The sequence below is a fragment of the Amia ocellicauda genome, unplaced genomic scaffold (genome assembly GCF_036373705.1).
Source record: "Amia ocellicauda isolate fAmiCal2 unplaced genomic scaffold, fAmiCal2.hap1 HAP1_SCAFFOLD_47, whole genome shotgun sequence".
In the NCBI taxonomy this organism is placed as follows: domain Eukaryota; kingdom Metazoa; phylum Chordata; class Actinopteri; order Amiiformes; family Amiidae; genus Amia; species Amia ocellicauda.
Genome location: NW_027102983.1, coordinates 792501 through 810883, shown reverse-complemented (window position 1 = coordinate 810883; position 18383 = coordinate 792501). Strand labels below are relative to the sequence as shown.

The 18383-nt window shown below is 43.6% G+C and overlaps 15 non-coding genes and 1 pseudogene across 15 annotated transcripts; all 16 read left to right on the top strand.

Annotated features, from left to right (window-relative positions):
- The first annotated feature begins 304 nt into the window (after positions 1–304).
- Positions 305–423, top strand: LOC136736761 (5S ribosomal RNA). The gene has a single exon (XR_010811815.1). It is a non-coding gene; the product is annotated as a 5S ribosomal RNA (ribosomal RNA).
- Positions 424–1489: 1066 nt separating this feature from the next.
- On the top strand, positions 1490–1608 carry LOC136736652 (5S ribosomal RNA). Its single transcript, XR_010811712.1, has one exon. It is a non-coding gene; the product is annotated as a 5S ribosomal RNA (ribosomal RNA).
- A 1066-nt stretch (positions 1609–2674) lies between these two features.
- LOC136736733 (5S ribosomal RNA) lies at positions 2675–2793 on the top strand. Its single transcript, XR_010811789.1, has one exon. It is a non-coding gene; the product is annotated as a 5S ribosomal RNA (ribosomal RNA).
- Positions 2794–3848: 1055 nt separating this feature from the next.
- On the top strand, positions 3849–3967 carry LOC136736732 (5S ribosomal RNA). The gene has a single exon (XR_010811788.1). It is a non-coding gene; the product is annotated as a 5S ribosomal RNA (ribosomal RNA).
- Positions 3968–5022: 1055 nt separating this feature from the next.
- On the top strand, positions 5023–5141 carry LOC136737242 (5S ribosomal RNA). Its single transcript, XR_010812208.1, has one exon. It is a non-coding gene; the product is annotated as a 5S ribosomal RNA (ribosomal RNA).
- A 1058-nt stretch (positions 5142–6199) lies between these two features.
- LOC136737045 (5S ribosomal RNA) lies at positions 6200–6318 on the top strand. The gene has a single exon (XR_010812019.1). It is a non-coding gene; the product is annotated as a 5S ribosomal RNA (ribosomal RNA).
- A 1069-nt stretch (positions 6319–7387) lies between these two features.
- LOC136736749 (5S ribosomal RNA) lies at positions 7388–7506 on the top strand. Its single transcript, XR_010811804.1, has one exon. It is a non-coding gene; the product is annotated as a 5S ribosomal RNA (ribosomal RNA).
- Positions 7507–8565: 1059 nt separating this feature from the next.
- LOC136737044 (5S ribosomal RNA) lies at positions 8566–8684 on the top strand. Its single transcript, XR_010812018.1, has one exon. It is a non-coding gene; the product is annotated as a 5S ribosomal RNA (ribosomal RNA).
- Positions 8685–9739: 1055 nt separating this feature from the next.
- LOC136737241 (5S ribosomal RNA) lies at positions 9740–9858 on the top strand. Its single transcript, XR_010812207.1, has one exon. It is a non-coding gene; the product is annotated as a 5S ribosomal RNA (ribosomal RNA).
- Positions 9859–10916: 1058 nt separating this feature from the next.
- Positions 10917–11035, top strand: LOC136737042 (5S ribosomal RNA). Its single transcript, XR_010812016.1, has one exon. It is a non-coding gene; the product is annotated as a 5S ribosomal RNA (ribosomal RNA).
- Positions 11036–12093: 1058 nt separating this feature from the next.
- On the top strand, positions 12094–12212 carry LOC136736661 (5S ribosomal RNA). The gene has a single exon (XR_010811720.1). It is a non-coding gene; the product is annotated as a 5S ribosomal RNA (ribosomal RNA).
- A 1055-nt stretch (positions 12213–13267) lies between these two features.
- LOC136736878 (uncharacterized) lies at positions 13268–13376 on the top strand (annotated as a pseudogene).
- Positions 13377–14442: 1066 nt separating this feature from the next.
- On the top strand, positions 14443–14561 carry LOC136736792 (5S ribosomal RNA). The gene has a single exon (XR_010811845.1). It is a non-coding gene; the product is annotated as a 5S ribosomal RNA (ribosomal RNA).
- A 1055-nt stretch (positions 14562–15616) lies between these two features.
- Positions 15617–15735, top strand: LOC136737282 (5S ribosomal RNA). The gene has a single exon (XR_010812247.1). It is a non-coding gene; the product is annotated as a 5S ribosomal RNA (ribosomal RNA).
- Positions 15736–16801: 1066 nt separating this feature from the next.
- LOC136737195 (5S ribosomal RNA) lies at positions 16802–16920 on the top strand. Its single transcript, XR_010812162.1, has one exon. It is a non-coding gene; the product is annotated as a 5S ribosomal RNA (ribosomal RNA).
- A 1066-nt stretch (positions 16921–17986) lies between these two features.
- LOC136737193 (5S ribosomal RNA) lies at positions 17987–18105 on the top strand. The gene has a single exon (XR_010812160.1). It is a non-coding gene; the product is annotated as a 5S ribosomal RNA (ribosomal RNA).
- The last annotated feature ends 278 nt before the right edge of the window (positions 18106–18383 follow it).

Sequence of the window (18383 nt, the reverse complement as noted above, 5' to 3'; positions counted from 1 at the left end):
TGTCAATTGAAATCCTTACTGAAATGCACACCTTCTCAAGATTGCGCTTGACTGGCGTGTCAGGCACTCAATTACAGCTGTTTTATCAAGACAACGTGTTCGTTTTGTAATATATAGTTCCGGTCTGGTGTGGCACCCCAGCTAACGCACAATGTTGCCACAACGTGGCGTGTTAGCAGGGACTGTCTGCGGCGCGCTGGTGTGTCCCGGGCTTTACAGTAGAGAGACAGTTCAACTGTAAGTATGAACGGCAGAAACGGATATTGCCTTCCCTTTAAGTAGAGCATCAGGGACAGCCTCCCTGGCTTACGGCCATACTAGCCTGAATACGCCCGATCTCGTCCGATCTCGGAAGCTAAGCAGGCTCGTTCCTGGTCAGTACTTGGATGGGAGACCGCCTGGGAATACCTGGTGCTGTAAGCTTTTGCATCTTTTACACACCAGAGGGCGACAAATCACGAGTTTTAACTTTGGATACACGCAATTTCATCATTATTTCAGATTTGACTTCCCCAAATACACAGGCATACAATAGATCTTGTTCTCCAACGTAAACGGTCCCTAGTAACTAGGGTACATTCGTAAATAAATTGAGCATCATGGCTAGAAGTGACTAAATGTTGCCTAATCTTTCTCATCAAGAAATGAGACAATTACAGCAACACAAAAAAGAACTCCACCGGACAAAGTTCAGTGCTCACAAGGAGCCTCATTCAACACACACGGTTCCATTCCCATTCATGCAAAGCACGAAAGTGTAAAACTTGGGAACTTACTTGAGAGCAAAGATCACATTCAATCTCATTCAAGGCACGGATGTGAATGCAACGGGATGAAATTACTGAAATGATGACTGCCCTCGAACTGTGAAGATGGACTACCCGACTTGCCAATAATATTGGGTTCTGGTGTATTGAAATACAGGAGCTGCTGGATTTGTGTGTTTTCTTACCCCCTCACCATAGTTTGTCAAATGTTTAAACAACTGAACTTATATTCAAGGTTTGTTTCTCTTCATATGTTTTACTGGTTTACATTTGTCTCAGCAACCTGTTGAATGATTCTTCTGCTTTCAAAACAAAATGACAACAGGATGAATGCACACACTTGAAAATACAATACATGCAATGTTATGCATCATAGTGATGCAACCTCCTTTCAGTTTCATACTGCATGTCAATTGAAATCCTTACTGAAATGCACACCTTCTCAAGATTGCGCTTGACTGGCGTGTCAGGCACTCAATTACAGCTGTTTAATCAAGACAATGTGTTCGTTTTGTAATATATAGTTCCGGTCTGGTGTGGCACCCCAGCTAACGCACAACGTTGCCACAATGTTGCCACAACGTGGCGTGTTAGCAGGGACTGTCTGCGGCGCGCTGGTGTGTCCCGGGCTTTAGAGTAGAGAGACAGTTCAACTGTAAGTATGAACGGCAGAAACGGATATTGCCTTCCCTTTAAGTAGAGCGTCAGGGACAGCCTCCCTGGCTTACGGCCATACTAGCCTGAATACGCCCGATCTCGTCAGATCTCGGAAGCTAAGCAGGCTCGTGCCTGGTCAGTACTTGGATGGGAGACCGCCTGGGAATACCAGGTGCTGTAAGCTTTTGCATCTTTTACACACCAGAGGGCGACAAATCACGAGTTTTAACTTTGGATACACGCAATTTCATCATTATTTCAGATTTTACTTCCCCAAATACACAGGCATACAATAGATCTTGTTCTCCAACGTAAACGGTCCCTAGTAACTAGGGTATATTCGTAAATAAATTGAGCATCATGGCTAGAAGTGACTAAATGTTGCCTAATCTTTCTCATCGAGAAATTACACAATTACAGCAACACAAAAAGGAACTCCACCGGACAAAGTTCAGTGCTCACAAGGAGCCTCATTCAACACACACGGTTCCATTCCCATTCATGCAAAGCACGAAAGTGTAAAACTTGGGAACATACTTGAGAGCAAAGATCACATTCAATCTCATTCAAGGCACGGATGTGAATGCAACGGGATGAAATTACTGAAATGATGCCTGCCCTCGAACTGTGATGATGGACTACCCGACTCGCCAATAATATTGGGTTCTGGTGTATTGAAATACAGGAGCTGCTGGATTTGTGTGTTTTCTTACCCCCTCACCATAGTTTGTCAAATGTTTAAACAACTGAACTTATATTCAAGGTTTGTTTCTCTTCATATGTTTTACTGGTTTACATTTGTCTCAGCAACCTGTTGAATGATTCTTCTGCTTTCAAAACAAAATGACAACAGGATGAATGCACACACTTGAAAATACAATACATGCAATGTTATGCATCATAGTGATGCAACCTCCTTTCAGTTTCATACTGCATGTCAATTGAAATCCTTACTGAAATGCACACCTTCTCAAGATTGCGCTTGACTGGCGTGTCAGGCACTCAATTACAGCTGTTTTATCAAGACAATGTGTTCGTTTTGTAAAATATAGTTCCGGTCTGGTGTGGCACCCCAGCTAACGCACAACGCTGCCACAACGTTGCCACAACGTGGCGTGTTAGCAGGGACTGTCTGCGGCGCGCTGGTGTGTCCCGGAATTTAGAGTAGAGAGACAGTTCAACTGCAAGTATGAGCGGCAGAAACGGATATTGCCTTCCCTTTAAGTAGAGCGTCAGGGACAGCCTCCCTGGCTTACGGCCATACTAGCCTGAATAAGCCCGATCTCGTCCGATCTCGGAAGCTAAGCAGGCTCGGGCCTGGTCAGTCCTTGGATGGGAGACCGCCTGGGAATACCAGGTGCTGTAAGCTTTTGCATCTTTTACACACCAGAGGGCGACAAATCACGAGTTTTAACTTTGGATACACGCAATTTCATCATTATTTCAGATTTGACTTCCCCAAATACACAGGCATACAATAGATCTTGTTCTCCAACGTAAACGGTCCCTAGTAACTAGGGTACATTCGTAAATAAATTGAGCATCATGGCTAGAAGTGACTAAATGTTGCCTAATCTTTCTCATCGAGAAATTACACAATTACAGCAACACAAAAAGGAACTCCACCGGACAAAGTTCAGTGCTCACAAGGAGCCTCATTCAACACACACGGTTCCATTCCCATTCATGCAAAGCACGAAAGTGTAAAACTTGGGAACATACTTGAGAGCAAAGATCACATTCAATCTCATTCAAGGCACGGATGTGAATGCAACGGGATGAAATTACTGAAATGATGCCTGCCCTCGAACTGTGATGATGGACTACCCGACTCGCCAATAATATTGGGTTCTGGTGTATTGAAATACAGGAGCTGCTGGATTTGTGTGTTTTCTTACCCCCTCACCATAGTTTGTCAAATGTTTAAACAACTGAACTTATATTCAAGGTTTGTTTCTCTTCATATGTTTTACTGGTTTACATTTGTCTCAGCAACCTGTTGAATGATTCTTCTGCTTTCAAAACAAAATGACAACAGGATGAATGCACACACTTGAAAATACAATACATGCAATGTTATGCATCATAGTGATGCAACCTCCTTTCAGTTTCATACTGCATGTCAATTGAAATCCTTACTGAAATGCACACCTTCTCAAGATTGCGCTTGACTGGCGTGTCAGGCACTCAATTACAGCTGTTTTATCAAGACAATGTGTTCGTTTTGTAAAATATAGTTCCGGTCTGGTGTGGCACCCCAGCTAACGCACAACGCTGCCACAACGTGGCGTGTTAGCAGGGACTGTCTGCGGCGCGCTGGTGTGTCCCGGAATTTAGAGTAGAGAGACAGTTCAACTGCAAGTATGAGCGGCAGAAACGGATATTGCCTTCCCTTTAAGTAGAGCGTCAGGGACAGCCTCCCTGGCTTACGGCCATACTAGCCTGAATAAGCCCGATCTCGTCCGATCTCGGAAGCTAAGCAGGCTCGGGCCTGGTCAGTCCTTGGATGGGAGACCGCCTGGGAATACCAGGTGCTGTAAGCTTTTGCATCTTTTACACACCAGAGGGCGACAAATCACGAGTTTTAACTTTGGATACACACAATTTCATCATTATTTCAGATTTTACTTCCCCAAATACACAGGCATACAATAGATCTTGTTCTCCAACGTAAACGGTCCCTAGTAACTAGGGTACATTCGTAAATAAATTGAGCATCATGGCTAGAAGTGACTAAATGTTGCCTAATTTTTCTCATCGAGAAATGACACAATTACAGCAACACAAAAAGGAACTCCACCGGACAAAGTTCAGTGCTCACAAGGAGCCTCATTCAACACACACGGTTCCATTCCCATTCATGCAAAGCACGAAAGTGTAAAACTTGGGAACATACTTGAGAGCAAAGATCACATTCAATCTCATTCAAGGCACGGATGTGAATGCACCGGGATGAAATTACTGAAATGATGCCTGCCCTCGAACTGTGATGATGGACTACCCGACTCGCCAATAATATTGGGTTCTGGTGTATTGAAATACAGGAGCTGCTGGATTTGTGTGTTTTCTTACCCCCTCACCATAGTTTGTCAAATGTTTAAACAACTGAACTTATATTCAAGGTTTGTTTCTCTTCATATGTTTTACTGGTTTACATTTGTCTCAGCAACCTGTTGAATGATTCTTCTGCTTTCAAAACAAAATGACAACAGGATGAATGCACACACTTGAAAATACAATACATGCAATGTTATGCATCATAGTGATGCAACCTCCTTTCAGTTTCATACTGCATGTCAATTGAAATCCTTACTGAAATGCACACCTTCTCAAGATTGCGCTTGACTGGCGTGTCAGGCACTCAATTACAGCTGTATTATCAAGACAATGTGTTCGTTTTGTAAAATATAGTTCCGGTCTGGTGTGGCACCCCAGCTAACGCACAACGTTGCCACAACGTTTCGTGTTAGCAGGGACTGCCTGCGGCGCGCTGGTGTGTCCCGGACTTTAGAGTAGAGAGACAGTTCAACTGCAAGTATGAGCGGCAGAAACGGATATTGCCTTCCCTTTAAGTAGAGCGTCAGGGACAGCCTCCCTGGCTTACGGCCATACTAGCCTGAATACGCCCGATCTCGTCCGATCTCGGAAGTCAAGCAGGCTTGGGCCTGGTCAGTACTTGGATGGGAGACCGCCTTGGAATACCAGGTGCTGTAAGCTTTTGCATCTTTTACACACCAGAGGGCGACAAATCACGAGTTTTAACTTTGGATACACGCAATTTCATCAATATTTCAGATTTTACTTCCCCAAATACACAGGCATACAATAGATCTTGTTCTCCAACGTAAATGGTCCCTAGTAACTAGGGTACATTCGTAAATAAATTGAGCATCATGGCTAGAAGTGACTAAATGTTGCCTAATCTTTCTCATCGAGAAATGACACAATTACAGCAACACAAAAAGGAACTCCACCGGACAAAGTTCAGTGCTCACAAGGAGCCTCATTCAACACACACGGTTCCATTCCCATTCATGCAAAGCACGAAAGTGTAAAACTTGGGAACATACTTGAGAGCAAAGATCACATTCAATCTCATTCAAGGCACGGATGTGAATGCAACGGGATGAAATTACTGAAATGATGCCTGCCCTCGAACTGTGATGATGGACTACCCGACTCGCCAATAATATTGGGTTCTGGTGTATTGAAATACAGGAGCTGCTGGATTTGTGTGTTTTCTTACCCCCTCACCATAGTTTGTCAAATGTTTAAACAACTGAACTTATATTCAAGGTTTGTTTCTCTTCATATGTTTTACTGGTTTACATTTGTCTCAGCAACCTCAGCAAGAATGATTCTTCTGCTTTCAAAACAAAATGACAACAGGATGAATGCACACACTTGAAAATACAATACATGCAATGTTATGCATCATAGTGATGCAACCTCCTTTCAGTTTCATACTGCATGTCAATTGAAATCCTTACTGAAATGCACACCTTCTCAAGATTGCGCTTGACTGGCGTGTCAGGCACTCAATTACAGCTGTATTATCAAGACAATGTGTTCGTTTTGTAATATATAGTTCCGGTCTGGTGTGGCACCCCAGCTAACGCACAACGTTGCCACAACGTTTCGTGTTAGCAGGGACTGTCTGCGGCGCGCTGGTGTGTCCCGGACTTTAGAGTAGAGAGACAGTTCAACTGCAAGTATGAGCGGCAGAAACGGATATTGCCTTCCCTTTAAGTAGAGCGTCAGGGACAGCCTCCCTGGCTTACGGCCATACTAGCCTGAATACGCCCGATCTCGTCCGATCTCGGAAGCTAAGCAGGCTCGGGCCTGGTCAGTACTTGGATGGGAGACCGCCTGGGAATACCAGGTGCTGTAAGCTTTTGCATCTTTTACACACCAGAGGGCGACAAATCACGAGTTTTAACTTTGGATACACGCAATTTCATCATTATTTCACATTTGACTTCCCCAAATACACAGGCATACAATAGATCTTGTTCTCCAACGTAAACGGTCCCTAGTAACTAGGGTACATTCGTAAATAAATTGAGCATCATGGCTAGAAGTGACTAAATGTTGCCTAATCTTTCTCATCGAGAAATGACACAATTACAGCAACACAAAAAGGAACTCCACCGGACAAAGTTCAGTGCTCACAAGGAGCCTCATTCAACACACACGGTTCCATTCCCATTCATGCAAAGCACGAAAGTGTAAAACTTGGGAACATACTTGAGAGCAAAGATCACATTCAATCTCATTCAAGGCACGGATGTGAATGCAACGGGATGAAATTACTGAAATGATGCCTGCCCTCGAACTGTGATGATGGACTACCCGACTCGCCAATAATATTGGGTTCTGGTGTATTGAAATACAGGAGCTGCTGGATTTGTGTGTTTTCTTACCCCCTCACCATAGTTTGTCAAATGTTTAAACAACTGAACTTATATTCAAGGTTTGTTTCTCTTCATATGTTTTACTGGTTTACATTTGTCTCAGCAACCTCAGCAAGAATGATTCTTCTGCTTTCAAAACAAAATGACAACAGGATGAATGCACACACTTGAAAATACAATACATGCAATGTTATGCATCATAGTGATGCAACCTCCTTTCAGTTTCATACTGCATGTCAATTGAAATCCTTACTGAAATGCACACCTTCTCAAGATTGCGCTTGACTGGCGTGTCAGGCACTCAATTACAGCTGTATTATCAAGACAATGTGTTCGTTTTGTAATATATAGTTCCGGTCTGGTGTGGCACCCCAGCTAACGCACAACGTTGCCACAATGTTGCCACAACGTGGCGTGTTAGCAGGGACTGTCTGCGGCGCGCTGGTGTGTCCCGGGCTTTAGAGTAGAGAGACAGTTCAACTGTAAGTATGAACGGCAGAAACGGATATTGCCTTCCCTTTAAGTAGAGCGTCAGGGACAGCCTTCCTGCCTTACGGCCATACTAGCCTGAATACGCCCGATCTCGTCCGATCTCGGAAGCCAAGCAGGCTCGGGCCTGGTCAGTACTTGGATGGGAGACTGCCTGGGAATACCAGGTGCTGTAAGCTCTTGCACCTTTTAATAAACTAGAGGGCGACATATCACGAGTTTTAACTTTGGATACACACAATTTCATCATTATTTCAGATTTTACTTCCCCAAATACACAGGCATACAATAGATCTTGTTCTCCAACGTAAACGGTCCCTAGTAACTAGGGTACATTCGTAAATAAATTGAGCATCATGGCTAGAAGTGACTAAATGTTGCCTAATTTTTCTCATCGAGAAATGACACAATTACAGCAACACAAAAAGGAACTCCACCGGACAAAGTTCAGTGCTCACAAGGAGCCTCATTCAACACACACGGTTCCATTCCCATTCATGCAAAGCACGAAAGTGTAAAACTTGGGAACATACTTGAGAGCAAAGATCACATTCAATCTCATTCAAGGCACGGATGTGAATGCAACGGGATGAAATTACTGAAATGATGCCTGCCCTCGAACTGTGATGATGGACTACCCGACTCGCCAATAATATTGGGTTCTGGTGTATTGAAATACAGGAGCTGCTGGATTTGTGTGTTTTCTTACCCCCTCACCATAGTTTGTCAAATGTTTAAACAACTGAACTTATATTCAAGGTTTGTTTCTCTTCATATGTTTTACTGGTTTACATTTGTCTCAGCAACCTCAGCAAGAATGATTCTTCTGCTTTCAAAACAAAATGACAACAGGATGAATGCACACACTTGAAAATACAATACATGCAATGTTATGCATCATAGTGATGCAACCTCCTTTCAGTTTCATACTGCATGTCAATTGAAATCCTTACTGAAATGCACACCTTCTCAAGATTGCGCTTGACTGGCGTGTCAGGCACTCAATTACAGCTGTATTATCAAGACAATGTGTTCGTTTTGTAATATATAGTTCCGGTCTGGTGTGGCACCCCAGCTAACGCACAACGTTGCCACAACGTTTCGTGTTAGCAGGGACTGTCTGCGGCGCGCTGGTGTGTCCCGGACTTTAGAGTAGAGAGACAGTTCAACTGCAAGTATGAGCGGCAGAAACGGATATTGCCTTCCCTTTAAGTAGAGCGTCAGGGACAGCCTCCCTGGCTTACGGCCATACTAGCCTGAATACGCCCGATCTCGTCCGATCTCGGAAGCTAAGCAGGCTCGGGCCTGGTCAGTACTTGGATGGGAGACCGCCTGGGAATACCAGGTGCTGTAAGCTTTTGCATCTTTTACACACCAGAGGGCGACAAATCACGAGTTTTAACTTTGGATACACGCAATTTCATCATTATTTCAGATTTGACTTCCCCAAATACACAGGCATACAATAGATCTTGTTCTCCAACGTAAACGGTCCCTAGTAACTAGTGTACATTCGTAAATAAATTGAGCATCATGGCTAGAAGTGACTAAATGTTGCCTAATCTTTCTCATCGAGAAATGACACAATTACACCAACACAAAAAGGAACTCCACCGGACAAAGTTCAGTGCTCACAAGGAGCCTCATTCAACACACACGGTTCCATTCCCATTCATGCAAAGCACGAAAGTGTAAAACTTGGGAAAATACTTGAGAGCAAAGATCACATTCAATCTCATTCAAGGCACGGATGTGAATGCAACGGGATGAAATTACTGAAATGATGCCTGCCCTCGAACTGTGATGATGGACTACCCGACTCGCCAATAATATTGGGTTCTGGTGTATTGAAATACAGGAGCTGCTGGATTTGTGTGTTTTCTTACCCCCTCACCATAGTTTGTCAAATGTTTAAACAACTGAACTTATATTCAAGGTTTGTTTCTCTTCATATGTTTTACTGGTTTACATTTGTCTCAGCAACCTGTTGAATGATTCTTCTGCTTTCAAAACAAAATGACAACAGGATGAATGTACACACTTGAAAATACAATACATGCAATGTTATGCATCATAGTGATGCAACCTCATTTCAGTTTCATACTGCATGTCAATTGAAATCCTTACTGAAATGCACACCTTCTCAAGATTGCGCTTGACTGCCGTGTCAGGCACTCAATTACAGCTGTTTTATCAAGACAATGTGTTCGTTTTGTAAAATATAGTTCCGGTCTGGTGTGGCACCCCAGCTAACGCACAACGTTGCCACAACGTTTCGTGTTAGCAGGGACTGCCTGCGGCGCGCTGGTGTGTCCCGGACTTTAGAGTAGAGAGACAGTTCAACTGCAAGTATGAGCGGCAGAAACGGATATTGCCTTCCCTTTAAGTAGAGCGTCAGGGACAGCCTCCCTGGCTTACGGCCATACTAGCCTGAATACGCCCGATCTCGTCCGATCTCGGAAGTCAAGCAGGCTTGGGCCTGGTCAGTACTTGGATGGGAGACCGCCTTGGAATACCAGGTGCTGTAAGCTTTTGCATCTTTTACACACCAGAGGGCGACAAATCACGAGTTTTAACTTTGGATACACGCAATTTCATCAATATTTCAGATTTGACTTCCCCAAATACACAGGCATACAATAGATCTTGTTCTCCAACGTAAACGGTCCCTAGTAACTAGGGTACATTCGTAAATAAATTGAGCATCATGGCTAGAAGTGACTAAATGTTGCCTAATCTTTCTCATCGAGAAATGACACAATTACAGCAACACAAAAAGGAACTCCACCGGACAAAGTTCAGTGCTCACAAGGAGCCTCATTCAACACACACGGTTCCATTCCCATTCATGCAAAGCACGAAAGTGTAAAACTTGGGAACATACTTGAGAGCAAAGATCACATTCAATCTCATTCAAGGCACGGATGTGAATGCAACGGGATGAAATTACTGAAATGATGCCTGCCCTCGAACTGTGATGATGGACTACCCGACTCGCCAATAATATTGGGTTCTGGTGTATTGAAATACAGGAGCTGCTGGATTTGTGTGTTTTCTTACCCCCTCACCATAGTTTGTCAAATGTTTAAACAACTGAACTTATATTCAAGGTTTGTTTCTCTTCATATGTTTTACTGGTTTACATTTGTCTCAGCAACCTCAGCAAGAATGATTCTTCTGCTTTCAAAACAAAATGACAACAGGATGAATGCACACACTTGAAAATACAATACATGCAATGTTATGCATCATAGTGATGCAACCTCCTTTCAGTTTCATACTGCATGTCAATTGAAATCCTTACTGAAATGCACACCTTCTCAAGATTGCGCTTGACTGGCGTGTCAGGCACTCAATTACAGCTGTATTATCAAGACAATGTGTTCGTTTTGTAATATATAGTTCCGGTCTGGTGTGGCACCCCAGCTAACGCACAACGTTGCCACAACGTTTCGTGTTAGCAGGGACTGTCTGCGGCGCGCTGGTGTGTCCCGGACTTTAGAGTAGAGAGACAGTTCAACTGCAAGTATGAGCGGCAGAAACGGATATTGCCTTCCCTTTAAGTAGAGCGTCAGGGACAGCCTCCCTGGCTTACGGCCATACTAGCCTGAATACGCCCGATCTCGTCCGATCTCGGAAGCTAAGCAGGCTCGGGCCTGGTCAGTACTTGGATGGGAGACCGCCTGGGAATACCAGGTGCTGTAAGCTTTTGCATCTTTTACACACCAGAGGGCGACAAATCACGAGTTTTAACTTTGGATACACGCAATTTCATCATTATTTCACATTTGACTTCCCCAAATACACAGGCATACAATAGATCTTGTTCTCCAACGTAAACGGTCCCTAGTAACTAGGGTACATTCGTAAATAAATTGAGCATCATGGCTAGAAGTGACTAAATGTTGCCTAATCTTTCTCATCGAGAAATGACACAATTACAGCAACACAAAAAGGAACTCCACCGGACAAAGTTCAGTGCTCACAAGGAGCCTCATTCAACACACACGGTTCCATTCCCATTCATGCAAAGCACGAAAGTGTAAAACTTGGGAACATACTTGAGAGCAAAGATCACATTCAATCTCATTCAAGGCACGGATGTGAATGCAACGGGATGAAATTACTGAAATGATGCCTGCCCTCGAACTGTGATGATGGACTACCCGACTCGCCAATAATATTGGGTTCTGGTGTATTGAAATACAGGAGCTGCTGGATTTGTGTGTTTTCTTACCCCCTCACCATAGTTTGTCAAATGTTTAAACAACTGAACTTATATTCAAGGTTTGTTTCTCTTCATATGTTTTACTGGTTTACATTTGTCTCAGCAACCTCAGCAAGAATGATTCTTCTGCTTTCAAAACAAAATGACAACAGGATGAATGCACACACTTGAAAATACAATACATGCAATGTTATGCATCATAGTGATGCAACCTCCTTTCAGTTTCATACTGCATGTCAATTGAAATCCTTACTGAAATGCACACCTTCTCAAGATTGCGCTTGACTGGCGTGTCAGGCACTCAATTACAGCTGTATTATCAAGACAATGTGTTCGTTTTGTAATATATAGTTCCGGTCTGGTGTGGCACCCCAGCTAACGCACAACGTTGCCACAACGTTTCGTGTTAGCAGGGACTGTCTGCGGCGCGCTGGTGTGTCCCGGGCTTTAGAGTAGAGAGACAGTTCAACTGTAAGTATGAACGGCAGAAACGGATATTGCCTTCCCTTTAAGTAGAGCGTCAGGGACAGCCTCCCTGGCTTACGGCCATACTAGCTTGAATACGCCCGATCTCGTCCGATCTCGGAAGCTAAGCAGGCTCGGGCCTGGTCAGTACTTGGATGGGATTCCCCCTGGGAATACCAGGTGCTGTAAGCTTTTGCATCTTTTACACACCAAAGGGCGACAAATCACGAGTTTTAACTTTGGATACACGCAATTTCATCATTATTTCAGATTTGACTTCCCCAAATACACAGGCATACAATAGATCTTGTTCTCCAACGTAAACGGTCCCTAGTAACTAGTGTACATTCGTAAATAAATTGAGCATCATGGCTAGAAGTGACTAAATGTTGCCTAATCTTTCTCATCGAGAAATGACACAATTACACCAACACAAAAAGGAACTCCACCGGACAAAGTTCAGTGCTCACAAGGAGCCTCATTCAACACACACGGTTCCATTCCCATTCATGCAAAGCACGAAAGTGTAAAACTTGGGAAAATACTTGAGAGCAAAGATCACATTCAATCTCATTCAAGGCACGGATGTGAATGCAACGGGATGAAATTACTGAAATGATGCCTGCCCTCGAACTGTGATGATGGACTACCCGACTCGCCAATAATATTGGGTTCTGGTGTATTGAAATACAGGAGCTGCTGGATTTGTGTGTTTTCTTACCCCCTCACCATAGTTTGTCAAATGTTTAAAGAACTGAACTTATATTCAAGGTTTGTTTCTCTTCATATGTTTTACTGGTTTACATTTGTCTCAGCAACCTGTTGAATGATTCTTCTGCTTTCAAAACAAAATGACAACAGGATGAATGTACACACTTGAAAATACAATACATGCAATGTTATGCATCATAGTGATGCAACCTCATTTCAGTTTCATACTGCATGTCAATTGAAATCCTTACTGAAATGCACACCTTCTCAAGATTGCGCTTGACTGCCGTGTCAGGCACTCAATTACAGCTGTTTTATCAAGACAATGTGTTCGTTTTGTAAAATATAGTTCCAGTCTGGTTTGGCACCCCAGCTGACGCACAACGTTGCCACAACGTTTCATGTTAGCAGGGACTGTCTGCGGCGCGCTGGTGTGTCCCGGACTTTAGAGTAGAGAGACAGTTCATTTGCAAGTATGAGCGGCAGAAACGGATATTGCCTTCCCTTTAAGTAGAGCGTCAGGGACAGCCTCCCTGGCTTACGGCCATACTAGCCTGAATACGCCCGATCTCGGAAGCTAAGCAGGCTCGGGCCTGGTCAGTACTTGGATGGGAGACCGCCTGGGAATACCAGGTGCTGTAAGCTTTTGCATCTTTTACACACCAGAGGGCGACAAATCACGAGTTTTAACTTTGGATACACGCAATTTCATCATTATTTCAGATTTGACTTCCCCAAATACACAGGCATACAATAGATCTTGTTCTCCAACGTAAACGGTCCCTAGTAACTAGGGTACATTCGTAAATAAATTGAGCATCATGGCTAGAAGTGACTAAATGTTGCCTAATCTTTCTCATCGAGAAATGACACAATTACAGCAACACAAAAAGGAACTCCACCGGACAAAGTTCAGTGCTCACAAGGAGCCTCATTCAACACACACGGTTCCATTCCCATTCATGCAAAGCACGAAAGTGTAAAACTTGGGAACATACTTGAGAGCAAAGATCACATTCAATCTCATTCAAGGCACGGATGTGAATGCAACGGGATGAAATTACTGAAATGATGCCTGCCCTCGAACTGTGATGATGGACTACCCGACTCGCCAATAATATTGGGTTCTGGTGTATTGAAATACAGGAGCTGCTGGATTTGTGTGTTTTCTTACCCCCTCACCATAGTTTGTCAAATGTTTATACAACTGAACTTATATTCAAGGTTTGTTTCTCTTCATATGTTTTACTGGTTTACATTTGTCTCAGCAACCTGTTGAATGATTCTTCTGCTTTCAAAACAAAATGACAACAGGATGAATGCACACACTTGAAAATACAATACATGCAATGTTATGCATCATAGTGATGCAACCTCCTTTCAGTTTCATACTGCATGTCAATTGAAATCCTTACTGAAATGCACACCTTCACAAGATTGCGCTTGACTGGCGTGTCAGGCACTCAATTACAGCTGTATTATCAAGACAATGTGTTCGTTTTGTAAAATATAGTTCCGGTATGGTGTGGCACCCCAGCTAACGCACAACGTTGCCACAATGTTGCCACAACGTGGCGTGTTAGCAGGGACTGTCTGCGGCGCGCTGGTGTGTCCCGGGCTTTAGAGTAGAGAGACAGTTCAACTGTAAGTATGAACGGCAGAAACGGATATTGCCTTCCCTTTAAGTAGAGCGTCAGGGACAGCCTCCCTGGCTTACGGCCATACTATCCTGAATACGCCCGATCTCGTCAGATCTCGGAAGCTAAGCAGGCTCGTGCCTGGTCAGTACTTGGATGGGAGACCGCCTGGGAATACCAGGTGCTGTAAGCTTTTGCATCTTTTACACTCCAGAGGGCGACAAATCACGAGTTTTAACTTTGGATACACGCAATTTCATCATTATTTCAGATTTGACTTCCCCAAATACACAGGCATACAATAGATCTTGTTCTCCAACGTAAACGGTCCCTAGTAACTAGGGTACATTCGTAAATAAATTGAGCATCATGGCTAGAAGTGACTAAATGTTGCCTAATCTTTCTCATCGAGAAATGACACAATTACAGCAACACAAAAAGGAACTCCACCGGACAAAGTTCAGTGCTCACAAGGAGCCTCATTCAACACACACGGTTCCATTCCCATTCATGCAAAGCACGAAAGTGTAAAACTTGGGAACATACTTGAGAGCAAAGATCACATTCAATCTCATTCAAGGCACGGATGTGAATGCAACGGGATGAAATTACTGAAATGATGCCTGCCCTCGAACTGTGATGATGGACTACCCGACTCGCCAATAATATTGGGTTCTGGTGTATTGAAATACAGGAGCTGCTGGATTTGTGTGTTTTCTTACCCCCTCACCATAGTTTGTCAAATGTTTAAACAACTGAACTTATATTCAAGGTTTGTTTCTCTTCATATGTTTTACTGGTTTACATTTGTCTCAGCAACCTGTTGAATGATTCTTCTGCTTTCAAAACAAAATGACAACAGGATGAATGCACACACTTGAAAATACAATACATGCAATGTTATGCATCATAGTGATGCAACCTCCTTTCAGTTTCATACTGCATGTCAATTGAAATCCTTACTGAAATGCACACCTTCTCAAGATTGCGCTTGACTGGCGTGTCAGGCACTCAATTACAGCTGTTTTATCAAGACAATGTGTTCGTTTTGTAATATATAGTTCCGGTCTGGTGTGGCACCCCAGCTAACGCACAACGTTGCCACAACGTTTCGTGTTAGCAGGGACTGTCTGCGGCGTGCTGGTGTGTCCCGGACTTTAGAGTAGAGAGACAGTTCAACTGCAAGTATGAGCGGCAGAAACGGATATTGCCTTCCCTTTAAGTAGAGCGTCAGGGACAGCCTCCCTGGCTTACGGCCATACTAGCCTGAATACGCCCGATCTCGTCTGATCTCGGAAGCTAAGCAGGCTCGGGCCTGGTCAGTACTTGTATGGGAGACCACCTGGGAATACCAGGTGCTGTAAGCTTTTGCATCTTTTACACACCAGAGGGCGACAAATCACGAGTTTTAACTTTGGATACACGCAATTTCATCATTATTTCAGATTTGACTTCCCCAAATACACAGGCATACAATAGATCTTGTTCTCCAACGTAAACGGTCCCTAGTAACTAGGGTACATTCGTAAATAAATTGAGCATCATGGCTAGAAGTGACTAAATGTTGCCTAATCTTTCTCATCGAGAAATGACACAATTACAGCAACACAAAAAGGAACTCCACCGGACAAAGTTCAGTGCTCACAAGGAGCCTCATTCAACACACACGGTTCCATTCCCATTCATGCAAAGCACGAAAGTGTAAAACTTGGGAACATACTTGAGAGCAAAGATCACATTCAATCTCATTCAAGGCACGAATGTGAATGCAACGGGATGAAATTACTGAAATGATGCCTGCCCTCGAACTGTGATGATGGACTACCCGACTCGCCAATAATATTGGGTTCTGGTGTATTGAAATACAGGAGCTGCTGGATTTGTGTGTTTTCTAACCCCCTCACCATAGTTTGTCAAATGTTTAAACAACTGAACTTATATTCAAGGTTTGTTTCTCTTCATATGTTTTACTGGTTTACATTTGTCTCAGCAACCTGTTGAATGATTCTTCTGCTTTCAAAACAAAATGACAACAGGATGAATGCACACACTTGAAAATACAATACATGCAATGTTATGCATCATAGTGATGCAACCTCCTTTCAGTTTCATACTGCATGTCAATTGAAATCCTTACTGAAATGCACACCTTCTCAAGATTGCGCTTGACTGGCGTGTCAGGCACTCAATTACAGCTGTTTTATCAAGAGAATGTGTTCGTTTTGTAATATATAGTTCCGGTCTGGTGTGGCACCCCAGCTAACGCACAACGTTGCCACAATGTTGCCACAACGTGGCGTGTTAGCAGGGACTGTCTGCGGCGCGCTGGTGTGTCCCGGGCTTTAGAGTAGAGAGACAGTTCAACTGTAAGTATGAACAGCAGAAACGGATATTGCCTTCCCTTTAAGTAGAGCGTCAGGGACAGCCTTCCTGGCTTACGGCCATACTAGCCTGAATACGCCCGATCTCGTCCGATCTCGGAAGCCAAGCAGGCTCGGGCCTGGTCAGTACTTGGATGGGAGACCGCCTGGGAATACCAGGTGCTGTAAGCTTTTGCATCTTTTACACACCAGAGGGCGACAAATCACGAGTTTTAACTTTGGATACACGCAATTTCATCATTATTTCAGATTTGACTTCCCCAAATACACAGGCATACAATAGATCTTGTTCTCCAACGTAAACGGTCCCTAGTAACTAGGGTACATTCGTAAATAAATTGAGCATCATGGCTAGAAGTGACTAAATGTTGCCTAATCTTTCTCATCGAGAAATGACACAATTACAGCAACACAAAAAGGAACTCCACCGGACAAAGTTCAGTGCTCACAAGGAGCCTCATTCAACACACACGGTTCCATTCCCATTCATGCAAAGCACGAAAGTGTAAAACCTGGGAACATACTTGAGAGCAAAGATCACATTCAATCTCATTCAAGGCACGGATGTGAATGCAACGGGATGAAATTACTGAAATGATGCCTGCCCTCGAACTGTGATGATGGACTACCCGACTCGCCAATAATATTGGGTTCTGGTGTATTGAAATACAGGAGCTGCTGGATTTGTGTGTTTTCTAACCCCCTCACCATAGTTTGTCAAATGTTTAAACAACTGAACTTATATTCAAGGTTTGTTTCTCTTCATATGTTTTACTGGTTTACATTTGTCTCAGCAACCTGTTGAATGATTCTTCTGCTTTCAAAACAAAATGACAACAGGATGAATGCACACACTTGAAAATACAATACATGCAATGTTATGCATCATAGTGATGCAACCTCCTTTCAGTTTCATACTGCATGTCAATTGAAATCCTTACTGAAATGCACACCTTCTCAAGATTGCGCTTGACTGGCGTGTCAGGCACTCAATTACAGCTGTTTTATCAAGACAATGTGTTCGTTTTGTAATATATAGTTCCGGTCTGGTGTGGCACCCCAGCTAACGCACAACGTTGCCACAATGTTGCCACAACGTGGCGTGTTAGCAGGGACTGTCTGCGGCGCGCTGGTGTGTCCCGGGCTTTAGAGTAGAGAGACAGTTCAACTGTAAGTATGAACAGCAGAAACGGATATTGCCTTCCCTTTAAGTAGAGCGTCAGGGACAGCCTTCCTGGCTTACGGCCATACTAGCCTGAATACGCCCGATCTCGTCCGATCTCGGAAGCCAAGCAGGCTCGGGCCTGGTCAGTACTTGGATGGGAGACCGCCTGGGAATACCAGGTGCTGTAAGCTTTTGCATCTTTTACACACCAGAGGGCGACAAATCACGAGTTTTAACTTTGGATACACGCAATTTCATCATTATTTCAGATTTGACTTCCCCAAATACACAGGCATACAATAGATCTTGTTCTCCAACGTAAACGGTCCCTAGTAACTAGGGTACATTCGTAAATAAATTGAGCATCATGGCTAGAAGTGACTAAATGTTGCCTAATCTTTCTCATCGAGAAATGACACAATTACAGCAACACAAAAAGGAACTCCACCGGACAAAGTTCAGTGCTCAC